This window comes from Aquila chrysaetos, chromosome 4 (assembly GCF_900496995.4).
Source record: "Aquila chrysaetos chrysaetos chromosome 4, bAquChr1.4, whole genome shotgun sequence".
Classification (NCBI taxonomy): domain Eukaryota; kingdom Metazoa; phylum Chordata; class Aves; order Accipitriformes; family Accipitridae; genus Aquila; species Aquila chrysaetos.
The window spans coordinates 29,752,087-29,766,619 of NC_044007.1; positions in this window are offsets into that span (position 1 = coordinate 29,752,087).

Here is a 14,533-nt window from a genome sequence, read left to right on the forward strand (position 1 = left end):
CAGCAGACTTCTTTTTCTGGTCTTCTAGATTGCTGCAAAAGGGCAGATTGCTGCCTGAACCAGAACAGTAGGAAATTAGTACTAGCAGTGTATAGGTTGCTGCTGAAAACAGAGGAAGTGGTTGATATCATCGAAATTTGCCATCAGTTTGAATTTATATTAAAAGCTATGGGTGGCACTGAAGCATTTTTTGATGAACTAATTCAGAATATTCTGCCCAAGAAACAATGCTCTTCCTGCATAATGCTGTTAGCAGATACATGTTGTCTGGTGTTAGGATGCTGCTGTTCCTTTTGCGTGTTAAAGAGTTAATGGTTATGTTCTTCTAATATTTGAGATAGTCAATGTACATCTAATTAATGGCAATGTTATATTTCCTATGTCCTTTCCTTTTAAGAAGCATTTTGAATCTTTCAGGGTTCTGTATTAATTTATTTCTATTAAAAATTACTGAGACATCAGCAATTGTTTTTTATTGAACAGAAGCTTACAAACCAATCATACATAGTTTAAAACAGAAAACAAGAACATTCATTCCTAGTGTGGCATCAGTTTAAGAAGTTTCATCAAATTTCCTTCATTCATCTATACTGGCACTCCAAAGCAGATCCTAAGTGGGAATGTACGTGCTGTTCATCACACAGTGATGCAGATGCAGTATCTAGGTCTCCGAAACACGTGACTCCAGTGAACACTGTACGGGTCAGTTGCCATTTAATTTCTGTTTGACTAATAATCATAAAGAATGCCATAGGGGCTTTTAACAAGCAGTAACAAAACAGTGGCTTTTGAAATACCACTCTCAAATATGAATGAAAATGTCTGGTAATTGAATTTAGCTATCTCAAATCCTGGCTTGGGTTTCCTGTGTTTTCCTAGTGACATTCCTCCATGCTTCCAATAACATGGCAATTTCTATAGAGTGTGTTTGTGTGTGCAGGCAGGCAGCTCCCTGATGACACTTCTCTTTTGTCCCTGCAATACAAAGAGGGGTATATTACTCAACCGAATACAAAGGACTAATTCTACTAAATCAGCTTGTGGGCTCATTAGTGGACATAGCAGTTTGCAAAATTTAATTAACAAAAATTCACAATCACCTTTGCTAAATATTATTAATTATTAGTTTTCTTTATTATAAGCCATTTTACTTAATCTGCCTAACTATTACAGATGCATGCATTTATAGAATATATGGTTTTCATTGTGATTACTTTAATATGAAGGATACAGTGATAGTAGATAGTTTGAGTAACTTTTCAAAATCATTTCCTTGCATGTGAATTCAAAAGTTTTGTTATCACAGTTCAGTGGGATTCTTTTTATGAGCAAAATACATGGTTTTAGGGACATGAGCATATATAGATTTTAAATACATCATCATCATTCAAGAATATTAATAGCTAATATTAATAACTAACTCATTATAAATGTGTGAAGAGAAAGCAGACATAACAAAATAATTATGGTATCTCTAGTGCAAGTAGTGAATTGATAAACTATTTTCCAGTTACTGTCTGGTACTTCAAAATACTGGTACACAAATGAAATTGCTTAAAAGTGTTATTTGCTCTTCCAGCAAAAGTGAGATAAGAGCTACTAAACACATTGCTCTGCACCATACCAGCAATCCCAGCTCTGTAAAAAACAAAGTACTTCAGATATTTTGAATATTGGAAAAAATTCTGTTTGCAAGTGTTTAAAAACTGCACCTGAAACAAGCATGGGATAGGCAAGGCAGAGTATCATTTTGAGATGGGAAAAGTTCAAAACATAAGTGTATCTGCAGTGTATATTAAAAAGGGGTTTAAGTTTGTGAATTACAAAGTCCTCAGAGAGAGTTTTTGCACTCCGCTGTATATATCCCATTTTGGAAACAACCCAATTGCTTGAATCAGAACTGGAGCTTCTAAATAAGTTTTAGAAGGGAAGCCCAGAAGCGTTGCAGAATACAAGCTCCTCACCAAGGTATTTGCAGGATTTTCCTGTCTACAGCATGATGTTGCAGCTCATGCTCTCCTCTGAGTGTCTGGCTTTGCAAAGTGATGCGTATAGATAGGCAGAGTATATATTTAATATTCATTGGGTTTCATTATTAATATAGTGTAGAGTAAACACCTTTGAAACTGTGATGACCGATGATAAAATTCTTGACTGAATTTTGAATATATGAATTCTTTTGAATGTATTCTGTCATCTGTTAGTGGTTTTTATTTCTCATTTAATCCTCCATGTCAATTCATATCTCCTAAAATGGTTTTCCATTAAGATAGCTGTATGTCATTGCTTGCCTGATCATGCAGTTCAAAGTATAAAAACAGACCACTTTCATTTTAATAAGACCCCCAGTGCAGGCAGTAGGTTTAGTAATTGTACCTGAAGGCTCAATGTTGCAATTAACGGCTCAAAGCAGAGGGCACAGATGTGCGGAACCACTGAAGTCTGCACCTGGACATTGTTAGTTCCCAGATGTACATGAAAAACAAGATCCATGTCCAAAGAATTTTGATATAAATACTTTTATCAAAATTCTTTTACCTCCCACATCGTATTTACCTAAGTGTGATAAACGTCCTTCATTCACAAGAGTAGGCTTTAGGGCATACTCATGTTACTGCAACCAAATAATTTGGCATAATCCCAGCTCTAGTTTCTTGCTGCTAGTATTTCCTATACTGCTCTGAACATAGTAGGCTATATTTTTCCATTGTGGAAACTTTACTGCAACTTTCAAATTTTCCTCAGAAAACACTTTGTGTTTAAGTAAATTTGTATAAAAGTATGAGGCCTTCTCACTGGCCTTTCATTGACAGGAAACATTATTTTGCTGTAGCAAATAATAAGTAATTTTTTTCCCCACATGGGTGGGTAAGTAATAATTTAGGTTGTTTTTACAGTAAGGGTTATTCTGCATGTTCATAATATTTTTATTTAAATTTGTTTTCAATATTATTATTACATTAAAATTGTATTTCCTATTAAAATGTTCCATGTTCATACATGCTCAACATTTCATTTAGTGTCCTTTTCACAGTGAAATAAATCAATTAAACATGAATTCAAAGTGAAATAAAATAAGCCCGCTGCTGAAAATATTTTAAAACCTCAGCTATAATGTCTGAACACTTTTATCTTTCAAATTTGAGTAACTGGGTTAACTGACAGAACATGAGCAAGTGGTCATAGAGTATTTTTTAAGCCTAAACTCATTTACATTTCTCCTGTTCAGATCCAAACTGACTAACAATTTTCGGTGTACCCATGGAGTTTGGAGCTGTGGTTTTATTTGATATTAGTAACTCTGGATTCCTATCCTCTGCCTCTCTCCTCTTACCTGGCCTAGGAACTGTGATGGTACTTCTTGATACGAAGTTAGCACAAAGATTTGCTGCTGTGGGAAGGGCAGCAAGATGATCCTTGGGAGTACATTCAAACCAAATTCATCTAGTGAATCTAAAATATAAAATATGTGGGGAGGGAGGAAAAAGACTGAGAATTTGTCTGAACCTCCCCTCCTACAGAAGTCCAGCCAGATGCTTGTGGTTAGTGTGAAATCACAGAGTGTGCAGTGCCACATCTCCTTTTTTGCTATTGGAAGTGTTGTGCATTTAAATGTAATGCATTCCATGACTTGCCAATATATCTGCTGCAAACAAATTTTATTATATAAAAATACATCTTCCAGTTCTGACTTCACACTCTCAGGCAAAGAAGCACATTGAAGAGATCCAGTAAAGTGGGAAGAGGTGGGAATGTAAGTTTATCCTGTGGTTTTATGTACTGTTGCATTAAAAAAGAAAAGGTGATTTGTAAGCAAGTCACTGAAGTTTTAACATGTTGCACTAATATTTTAAGGTGTAATTTCCATTAATTGTAATGTAGTTAGTAACATAGCAAATTAAACATGTATTCCTCTGGAAGTTATTTTGCATACGTAATATAAAGTTCTTATCATGCAAATATGAATGTGGAGTCTGTGTCCCCATTTTTTCAACAGTGGAAAAGCAGCACCTTCTTTAACAATCACAGGTATGTACAATATGTCATATTAAATTATTCAAATTTCACAATAACATAAATTTACACAATTTTCTCATTCATAGGTACTAATACAATCACTCACCAGAAGAAATTAGATTTTTAAAAAAGAGAAAATTATTGCAATAATATTTCAAAATATTCACTTTATAAGACCAGGACTTACTCAGAAATATATGTAGCCTTTTTGATGGATGTGAAATTCCTGCGATTCACTGTTCCTAAAGTATAAATTACTCCTGGTTTGGAGGACCTGACTATTAAAGAGCTCTGTCCATTGAGTAAATTCAAGACTTTACCTCCCCAGCCCTGTGCTCTATGGAGGATACACTTCTAGCAGAGTGGAGCCTCCTTGGGATCTCCCTTTCAGGTAACTGGCCATGTCAGCATTTGTCAGATGAGGGGTTTGTTCCTCAGGATCCAATAAAAAGTATTTTTTGGCATTGGTGACAAAAGCTGACTGTATGGCCTGACAGATAAAGCTGTTACTTGGCTGAGAAGTAACCAGCATTTGGGTTTGTTATTTGATAAATGGTTATTTTCACCTTTCTCACTTCTGTAAAAAAGACTTTGAACATCTGTTTTTGAAGTCAGCTGTGCGTGCATGGTTCAATTCAGAATTGAGCTCCAAGTAGGAAATTAAAAAATTAATTTTGGAAGAATTCGCAGACATTTGAAAGGGGTCATATCAGCTTTTGAACTTCTTTTGGAGGAAAGAACATGGGGAATGAAGTGTGAGGAAGAGTATGAAATTTTTTTGTATACTGTTGTGATTGCTTTGATATGCTATATGAGTGACCATCTGTACAATTTACTGAAAAACTGTGCCCAAACCATGAGTGCTACATCATGAACAGAAAATTAATGAAAATTCAATTCCCTGCAGCACCAAGTCTTGTTGATCCAAGAAGTGCAACCAGAGTATTGCTTAAGGAGGAAGATACCACACAGGGGTACACATGCACAAATCCTCCTGGATGCTGCTCCACATCGACTGGCATTACTGCTACCACAGATGGCTGGCTGGAAAGGCGGCCAGCCTGTGACTGTGTTTGTAAGGAGCCAGACAGAGGGGACTGCGAGGAGCACACAGCGGAAAGCTGCTCATGCCTGGAAGGGTTTGCAGGCAGGGGAAGACACAGACTCCCATGGGCATGACTCACTGCTGCTCTGCATCTTTGATCATTATTAAAACTTAGGTAGAATGCTTTTACTTTGATTGAATATGATTGTACATCCTCCCTCCACTCTACTGAAGTACAAATGACTATATAATATCGCTCAGCTGTAAAAAAAGTTATTGCTACATTAAGTTTACGAATAGCCTATTCTACAAGACATGATAGCGAAAAAGTGTAACAACATAATTGAATAGAAGTATTTAGTAATATTTTAAAAATCATAAACATGCTGCAAAATAGCTTTGTGTCCAGGCAATTTTTTTTTTTTTTTGAAAGAAATAATTAATCTGAACCAAACTTTTAACTCAGAGCCCTGTCTTTAATCAGCAGCACACAGTCTCACTAGCGGTGAGAGCTATTATTACGATGAAGTTAAAATGAAGTAATAAAAATCTGGAGAAAAATACCTGAGCATCAGTCATGATGGTAGTAGGTGGGATGAGCTAAGATGCAGAACATGGATGCTCCTAAGAAGTTCTGTCCATGTTCAGCAACAACTGCAGTGGTGGCCTTGGTGGCAATTTTTTGTTTTGTTTTGTTTTGTTGCTCTTGTGATTTTTATAACATTCTTTTTTCTTCGGCACTGGAAAAAGACATCATTCTGGTGGTACACTTTTGTAGTACTGTTTGTGCCACACTAATAGAATAGTAAGTTGCATGTACATTCTGGTTTTTATATTTTAGTTGTAAGTTCATGGACAAGAAGAAATCAGAGTTCCGTGCAAAATATCTAACAAGGTGATCAGATACTTGGGTTCTGCATTTGCTGCTGAAACAGGAGCTGTTCAGGTCAGTCACAATAACCCTGTTGTGCAGTGAAATTCTCTCACACTGTAGTTGTATTTCGAATCAATAGCTGCCCTGTAGCCAAGGTTACTATGACGCATCACCAAAGCCAGGGGAGAAACAGAATCTCAGAGCTGAAGTTCATTAGAAACTGGACAGATCTGTGGTGCATTGCCTACCATGGGATATAATCAACAAGATGATGTGTGTGTCCATAAGAAGAAATAGAGATGAAAATGTGATGTGTTAGATTCAGACATGGGTAGGAAAGGGTAGGGCTAATCACATTGTTAGTTTTGATTTGTTTTTTTTTTTTCAGAATTTTTTTTTTCCTACTCATATTTGTTCCCTGCCATTCCCTTCATCTTCTGTTCTTGATCCCTTCTTCCTTGCAGACTTGCAAGGCTACCTGAGGCTTTGCTGCCTTCAGTGTGCCATCATTGAATCTCTCAGGACATTGCATTTCTGATGCCTTTTTTGGCAACTGAAGCAAGACTCAGTGTTCAGATTAACAGGTAGTTCTCGATACCACTGTGTTGTTGCACAGTCCTTTTGGTTGCCAGAGTTCAAGAGTGGACCCCTAAGTAGTCCTATTTCTCTTCCAGGCTTGGGACCATGAGAGCCAATGGCAGCATTCTTGTTAAAAAGATTTACCTACTGTAAATGCTTGAAAACTTTCCACTTTTGTTTCTGCCTTCTCAGGAGGAAGGGCTGATGCTTTTTGTGTGACCACTGGAATATGCTTTCAACAGATTTTATTTTATATTTAACATGGACTCAATAAATGCTGCACTGCTTTTCAGCTGGCATGATTAAAATAGTTCTTAGTAACTTTTCAATGTGATATTTCAATTCAGTACTTGTATTTTATTGAAAGCAGAAGCAGATTTCTCTGGGCGTAGAGTGTTATGTGTTAGAAGAGTTTGGAAGACAGTTTTTTTCCACTAAAGACGAACATGTGGTGCAAAACTATTCAGCAGCTTTTAGAAACATGATGAAGATGATAGTTTTTCTCCTTTTTCATCAGAGTTGTTGGAAGAACATCTCATTTTCTATGAGACCACTTCTACAGTAATTTCATACTAATTTTTCCCAATCATTGATGTTCTCTTTAACTTATGATGTTTTTTACCTGATTCTTGGGGGATGCAGAGGTAAGAATGGTACAAAAAGACCAACATAGTTGTGTACCCTGATAGTATATGAGGCAGAAAGCAGGAATATATAACATGTCTGTTTCTTTGAGCTTGACTAAACGGAGACTGTCACCCAAACTCTTCTAAAGAATTGCTTTGATGCCAGATGTAGGTAGTAGAAATAACCAGTCTTGGGTCAGGTAAATTTCTCACTTTAAGATCTAGTTTTCAGCTATAGTAATTTCCTTTTGGCTTTTAACTGATGCCAAGGAATGGTACTAGAAACTTTCATCTCATTTTTATTTCTTCTGTTCTGCTTGCTGTTGAAAAGCAGTGAGATCCTGTATCCTGGATTTAGGGAACACAGTAGTTTTTTGGGGGTGTTTCCTTTTTTTTTTTTTTTCAGTTTAATTTCTTAATTTTGCTGAATAAGTTAGACACATGCATGAGAAACATGTATCTATATCTGAAACCAAATGAACATCTAGCTCCTAATTACCTCCATAATCCATCTATAAGGCTGTAGGATTCAAGCAGCCTGTAAAGGCTTTGAGATACTGGGAGAAAAGACCCAACAAAAGGCTGTATGGTTTTGACCATGGGAATGGAATCACAATGGAACTGGTTGCTTCAGTTCATCTGCAAAGGACATTTTTTAGAAATGCTTATTTATAATTGTCCCAAGTTTTCAAAACTGCGGCTTCCATGGGCTATGTTATGCATATCGTTGTTAGTAGGCAACATTTGAAGGTGCATATTGGGGAAGAAGTAGACCAGATATTTCAGTAAGTGAACTCTTCTCTATTATTTTTCCCTTTGAATAAAGGGAATATGTAGCCTTTCATGGATTAATTTTTAACCTTATACAAGCTAGGCCTGGAAATTGGCAGAAAGGCAGTCATTAAATGTACTGTTCTCCAAGGTATAAAAATGCATTTATTCTTTCTGTCTGCTGTGACACAGTTGTTCCCAGCCCTGGCGTTGTGTAATTCCAGAACAACCCGTTGCGGCATTGTGGAAAGCACACTGAATATTCTTTCCCTCACCAGTGAGGAATGGTGTTTGTAAAAAAAAGATAAAAGGAATTTTTTAAAAGTCTCATTCTCCTTCATATTTCAAGGTACTTCCTTGCAAATCTCTCCCAGTCAGCATCTTCAGTGATCTCATTCACAAATCCAAACTGTGGAATGGGTTAATAATAATATTGGAGTGTATTTCCAAATATCTTTATTTTTTCATATGAGGAGTATACTAATATAACTGTCTGTCTTGTAGTTTTATTTGTAGTCCATTTATTAACTTTGACAAAACAATCACTTTTTTTTAATGTCCACCAATAGAGTAATGAACCATTTTCTATACCCATCAACATACTAGGAACTTTTATTCGAAGAATTGTGGAGATAAGTAATTTAGCTTATCAGGTAATAGAGGAAAGTTCTTCATGTGTCAAGAGCTGCAAAGTGTTTTATGGCTGTAACAAACATCCTGCAGATAAGTAAGAGAGAAAAATGGCTTTACACTTCATTGATGTTTGTACTTCATGTTGCAATTTCAGTGACTTCTAAATTTTTTTTCAATTAAAAAGTTTTTTCTTTTGCCACAAAGCAAACAAAAATCATCTGTCAGTTGAGCTCATTCTTGGTTTAGTTCCTTGAGCCAAGAAAAAATGTCTCCAACTTGCTTTCAGATTAAATTGTATATGTAGAATTGTTAATGATGTTTTTTTCCTTTTTCTCCCCTGTTGTAAATTTTAATCACATTAAATATACTTTTCAGGCTAGGCTATTGAGAAAAATGTTGAGTACATAAAACCATGTAAGAAAACAGGATGGGAGGGGGGAGGAGTTCAGCTTCCAAAGAGGTCACAGACTGAATTTTATCCTGTTATATACCATAAGATCTCCTTCAGAAATGGGTATCGGACAGATAATGCTGCTATTCTGTCATTTGAATGTAGCCATCATCTAAACTTCAACCCTTTTCTCTCACAGGATTTATCTATCTGTTCTATGTGCTGTTCCATTTAGTTGAAGGTGTGATTCTAAGTTAAACTAGACAAATTCAATTAAAGTATTATTGTATCCTCAGATGGAAGCTACTGCCCCTTCAGTGGGTGAATACTGAAACTCAACTACAAGGCAGCAAATGACTGAACACCACCTTCCAAAATGAGGTAGATCAGGTTCACTTCAACCACCGTGGGAACAATAAACTGAACTGACTGACAGTGATGTCTCAAGTCCCTCTACCATGACAAGAAGTATTTGTCACATCATATGCAGTATAAGTAGCTTTATATTTTACAGGATATGAACTCTCGATTGAATTCAGCTGAGATGCACAAATGCAACAGACTTAATTTGGAGAACATCATTATTTTAGTTTCTGCATTTGGCACATTTTCAAGAAAGTATGCAGTGTGTGAAGTATATAAAATAGCATATGGTGGGGTAAAGTGAAAAAATGATGTATTTTTTTGGAACCGCCTGCCCAACATATTCAAGACTTTAAAGTTTTATTACGTGGGCCATCCCATGCTCCTTCCAACTGAATATACATATGCTCCTGTAAGAGAAGTAATCCATTACTTTTGAATGTCACCAAATTTTGGAGCAAGATCTAAGCAGTAATTGATAATTCTCTGCATATAAGAGCCAAAATTTCTCATTAAGTTGTTCCATACAGTCAGTCCTCTTCAGACCCTTTATGTCCCATGATAAATATGTTCCTTTAGCAACTAATTGTTAACCATATCTCTTTGAGACTTAATATATGTTTAAAGTAGCTAAAAATAAACCATTGACAAAACACAAGTACACAAGTTTGGTGGGTTTAGGTCTTTTTCAACATTTTCATATCTAATTTGGAGTCTTAAGGTTCCTTTATTAGTTCCTGCAGCAATGCTGCACCCAGCAACCTTTCTTCTGTTTCTTTTTTTGCTTCCCTCTCTTCTCATTATCATCCTTGGGAATAGGAAAGTCTTCCAGCTTTCAAGGAGCTGGGAAAGATTATTATAACTGCAGTGGTTTAGTGGGCTGCCACCCAGCTTTCACAAAATCTGCACGCAATACATTTTCTTTTAGGAGATACCCGTTCTTCCTGGAATAAAAAGGAAAAGTGGGGGGTTTTGCAGATCTAGGGTGTCAGTACACTAGCAGTAATAGAGCAACAAAAACAACTGCAGCTAGAGGTACTCTCTGAGTTAACTGGGATGGCCATACCAGGATAACTCCTTTGAAGTTCAAGGGGATATGAGCTAAGGTGGTTTTTTGTCTGCTGTGTAGAAATGGGGTCTGAAAGTCATTGGAAGTAAGGAGTTTTAGAGCAACAAGAATAAGGAAACAGATGCAGAAACCAGCTTTATATCCATAATTTTAATGTCTGACAACTGACTTAAATTCAGCTGTGCTGCTAAGGAAGTGCATATGAAATTATTTCCAGTATGCGAAGGCCAAAAAAGCAACATAGTGGATGATCCATGTATATATACCAATACATAGGTATGTATGTACATACAAAATGTAGCTAACTATATTCATTAGTGGTTTTTAAAGCCATAGTCATGATGTACCAGATGATGCGCTCTATGAAAAACGTCAGTGCTGCTGAAGTGCATTTCTCCAAGCCAAAAACATCTTAGCTGCTACAGATAAAAACCTGTGGGTCTGATATAGCACAAAAATTAAGGGAGAAAGTGCTGTTGTCTCCTCCCAAGTTCCTAATCTTTCCTGTAGTGGCCTGAGAAGGGCCATGCCAGAACTTCTTTTGCTCTTCCAGTCATGGTGCAACTGCTCAGCTTCAGCTATTTCTCCCGGAGGCAGTAGATGGCACTTTTCAGCCATTTTACCTGGCTATTTCTCAGGGCAGAAATGATGGAATTAAAAAATACGTTGCTTATAGAAAACAAGTGCTAATAAACCTATGAAAATACTTGAGAAACAGGGGGTTTAGAAGAAAATTCTTCTGTGCTTTACTTTCAAATTAATTCAAATTTCAAAATGGCACCATCATGGGAGACTGAGGTCTGGCAAGAAGACAAAAGATTTTTTTGCTCACAAGAAAAATTTCTACACAAATGAAAGCCAAAAAAGTCCCCCCAAACATGAATAAAGTCTAATTCATCTGCTTTCATTAAGCAAGTTGTATCTTTATTTAAACCTCACCAGTTTTATTCTATTTTGTGTATGACAGCAATTCCATACAGGAAACCTGCTGATGATTGTTTGCTACCAATGCTCTCACCTGGAAAATCACTTTAAAATATGGGATAGCAGAGCAAGTATTTGTGCAATGTAAAGAATAATAGTGACATGTTATTACCTATTTGAAAACGGTTTAGTGTGTTGTATTTTCTCAGGAAAAGGGAAGAAAGGTACATTTTGTTCCTAGTTCTAATTACCAGTGTGTGGAGATGTTGAGTCTTCAACAATCTCCTGGAAAAAAAAGGGGGGGGAAGGGGGGATGTTAAATGTCAGTTTTTATTTTGAGGAAGTCAGAATACCATGTTTTCAGATTAATTCAGTTGTTGAAAATGAGTAGCTTGGATCTAAATATGTTCTATTTTATGTGTGTGTGTGTGAGTGTGTGCAGATTTAAATGCTTGTTAAAAATATACTCCTCGCAAAGGTAACTGTAAGTAGCATTGGTTTCTAAATCCTTACTGTTATACTGGAAGAAATATTATCTATTACATGCGGGTTAATTAGATCATTCCCTAAATACTATGCTGTCGAGTACCAATTGTTCCCATGTAGCGCATTAGAAACATTCCCTGAACTGCAGTATTTTGTAAAGGGTGACTCCAGGGTGAAGTCAAACAGACTTATGTTCAGTCGTTTTCTTCCAGGCTCATCCTGCTTCCATAGGATATCTTCATATAGGATATCCGGCACTATATTGGAACACTAACTTTGTAGTTCAGCGAGTGAGGATGTTTCATCTCAGAAAGTAGGGATTTCCTGAATGGAACTTGCAAAACTCTTGAGAGAGGTACCACTCCATCCTTCCCTGCACAGTCGAATTGTTACCACCGTAACACTTCAGCTGGGACTTCCGTATGACTCAAGAACCAGCAGCTAAATATGGCTCCCATCCTTTTGACTTAGGGTCACCTAGGGCTGTCTCTCACAAGCTACTTTTGGAAATCATGTTCTGTATTAACAATTCTTCATGAGGGAAAAAAACCCTCCACCCGAATGTGTGCTAGGCTAGGCAATGCTTCACAGATTTTACTGGAATGTGAGTAAGGGTGAGATAACTGTGGTGACTTCAGCCTGGCACTGCCATGCCTAGGCTAGGTTTTAACCAGCCGTGTTGGGTACTCATTACAAATTCTGTACCGGTATTTACCCGATAGTGAGTATCATGTAGACTGCGATATCATGACACTGAGATACTGTGAAATAACCTTCCAGCTGTAACACAGTAAATCATTTGCATTGATACATGAATCCCCAGGATCACCCAGTTTCAGGTTGCCTTTGATATTTGACTCAGTTCAGTATTTTTTAACAAACAGCATTTATCAGTGAATTTGATTTGATTTGATCAGGCTTATCTCCAGTAGGAAAAGTTGAGATAACTAATGTTTTATAAATACTGTGACATAAAATCTTGCATTTTTCACAGACAAAACACAGCATCTCTGAACTGCTTCTGATCCTGAAGGGAGGCATAAAGTACCTTCCATAGATGAATCTAGGAAGAAAAAAAATCATTATTCTGATGGGATTCAAAATCACAGAGCAGGGCTATTGCTTCTGTGGTACATCTCAGCCTCCCCATCACCTGTCTGACCACAAGCACTTCAAGGTTCCACTGAAGATCGTTATTTTTCTCTTTCTCCTTTTCTCTCTGATCTCTTCTTAAACTCCCCTATTTTCTACAGACGTCAGCATCTTCTCTTTCAGATTGTCTAGCTCATTAACATAACCTAGTTAAACTCAGTGCAGGTTTTTTCTCAATCTGTGCTAAACGGAAGGTTGCAGTTTTGCCCAAAGTGTACCTGTTTGGTTGGGTTTTTCTCCCAATTACATCAGCTGGCTAAAAGAAAGATATCTCCCTTCATGCTTTGCTAATGTAGTCACAATATCTGTTGTCTTCTAATAGAATAACAGAGCTACTAATGAAAACGATAGCATTATTCTTAGCATGCCAATCTGTATTAACACTATAACTTTTATTCTTGAGAGTTTACTTTGTGTTACCACAAGTTATTTAAAGAGCATCAAGAACAAACTTTCTTAAGAAATGTTATTACCATGCATAATTTCAGTTAAAACTGTAAAACTACGTGACTTCATGTTGATTAAATGTCAGATCTTTTGGTTAGGTGGATGTGGCCAAATCTATCACAGAAATAGTAATTATCTGCCCCTTTAAAGTGTGTCTGAGTTCATTTCTCAGTGTAAGTTTTACCTACCTAGAATCAGTTGTCACCAGCATCCCCCCTTAAACCTAGACAAAATCTAGGTTAAGTTCAGTTTTCTCAAAGCAGACTGTTGGTATGGATCTCAGGTTTTGTGGGATTTTGACCTGTTCTTAGGAACGATAAGTGTAAAATAGGATATGTCCGTATTCTTTTCTGCAGATCTATCTAGTTCTTCCTGCTGCAAGGAGAGATTTTGAAAAGGACTACAGGGCAGCAGACTGGAGATTGCCATACTCCTGAAGCCTTTTGCACTTTGATATGAGAGGTACTAATGTTTGTCAGCGTGAGTTTGTCAGTGCTAGCACCCAGCTGCACCATACTGCTGCCCACCCAGCCCTTCCTGATCCCACTGCAAAGCTATGGTTTGTCATTTCTCTGCAAAAAGCATCATGCACATTTACAGCATTGTATGAATGTTTTGTATTTACCATCATCTTCTCCTATGTTTCAGCTTTTCTCTCTTCATAGCTGAGAAAGTTTCTTGGGTTAATTCTTTGCATCTTCACATCAGATAAGAGTAACTTAGCACCCTTAAAATTGCTGAATGTCTTTCATTACACTTATTGGAGCATTTCCAGAGAGGGAGGAGGGAAAAGTAAATGTATAAGTACAACGTGGCCCAAGGAACAGGTTATTACTGTCACCCTTTACCAAAGTTCACTATAGCCAAAACAGGGTATGTAATAAACTTTTGTGGGAATTTTATTTGTTCTTCTGCTCCTACCTCACTCCTACACCTTCAGCATACACAGGCCTAAGCCATGGACTTTGGAACAAGAACTGAGTCTCCCTCACGACACACTTGTTGTGTGCCAGGAGCCGTGCTTCGAGGTGGTGGATTCAAATATTTTCAAACTGATATGATTAAAAAGTGCATGTGCCAAAAGAGTTTATCTCCTTTATTCTATTATTAAAATCCAACACCTATGAGCTAGTGAATGTATTTGAGCAAAGTCTCT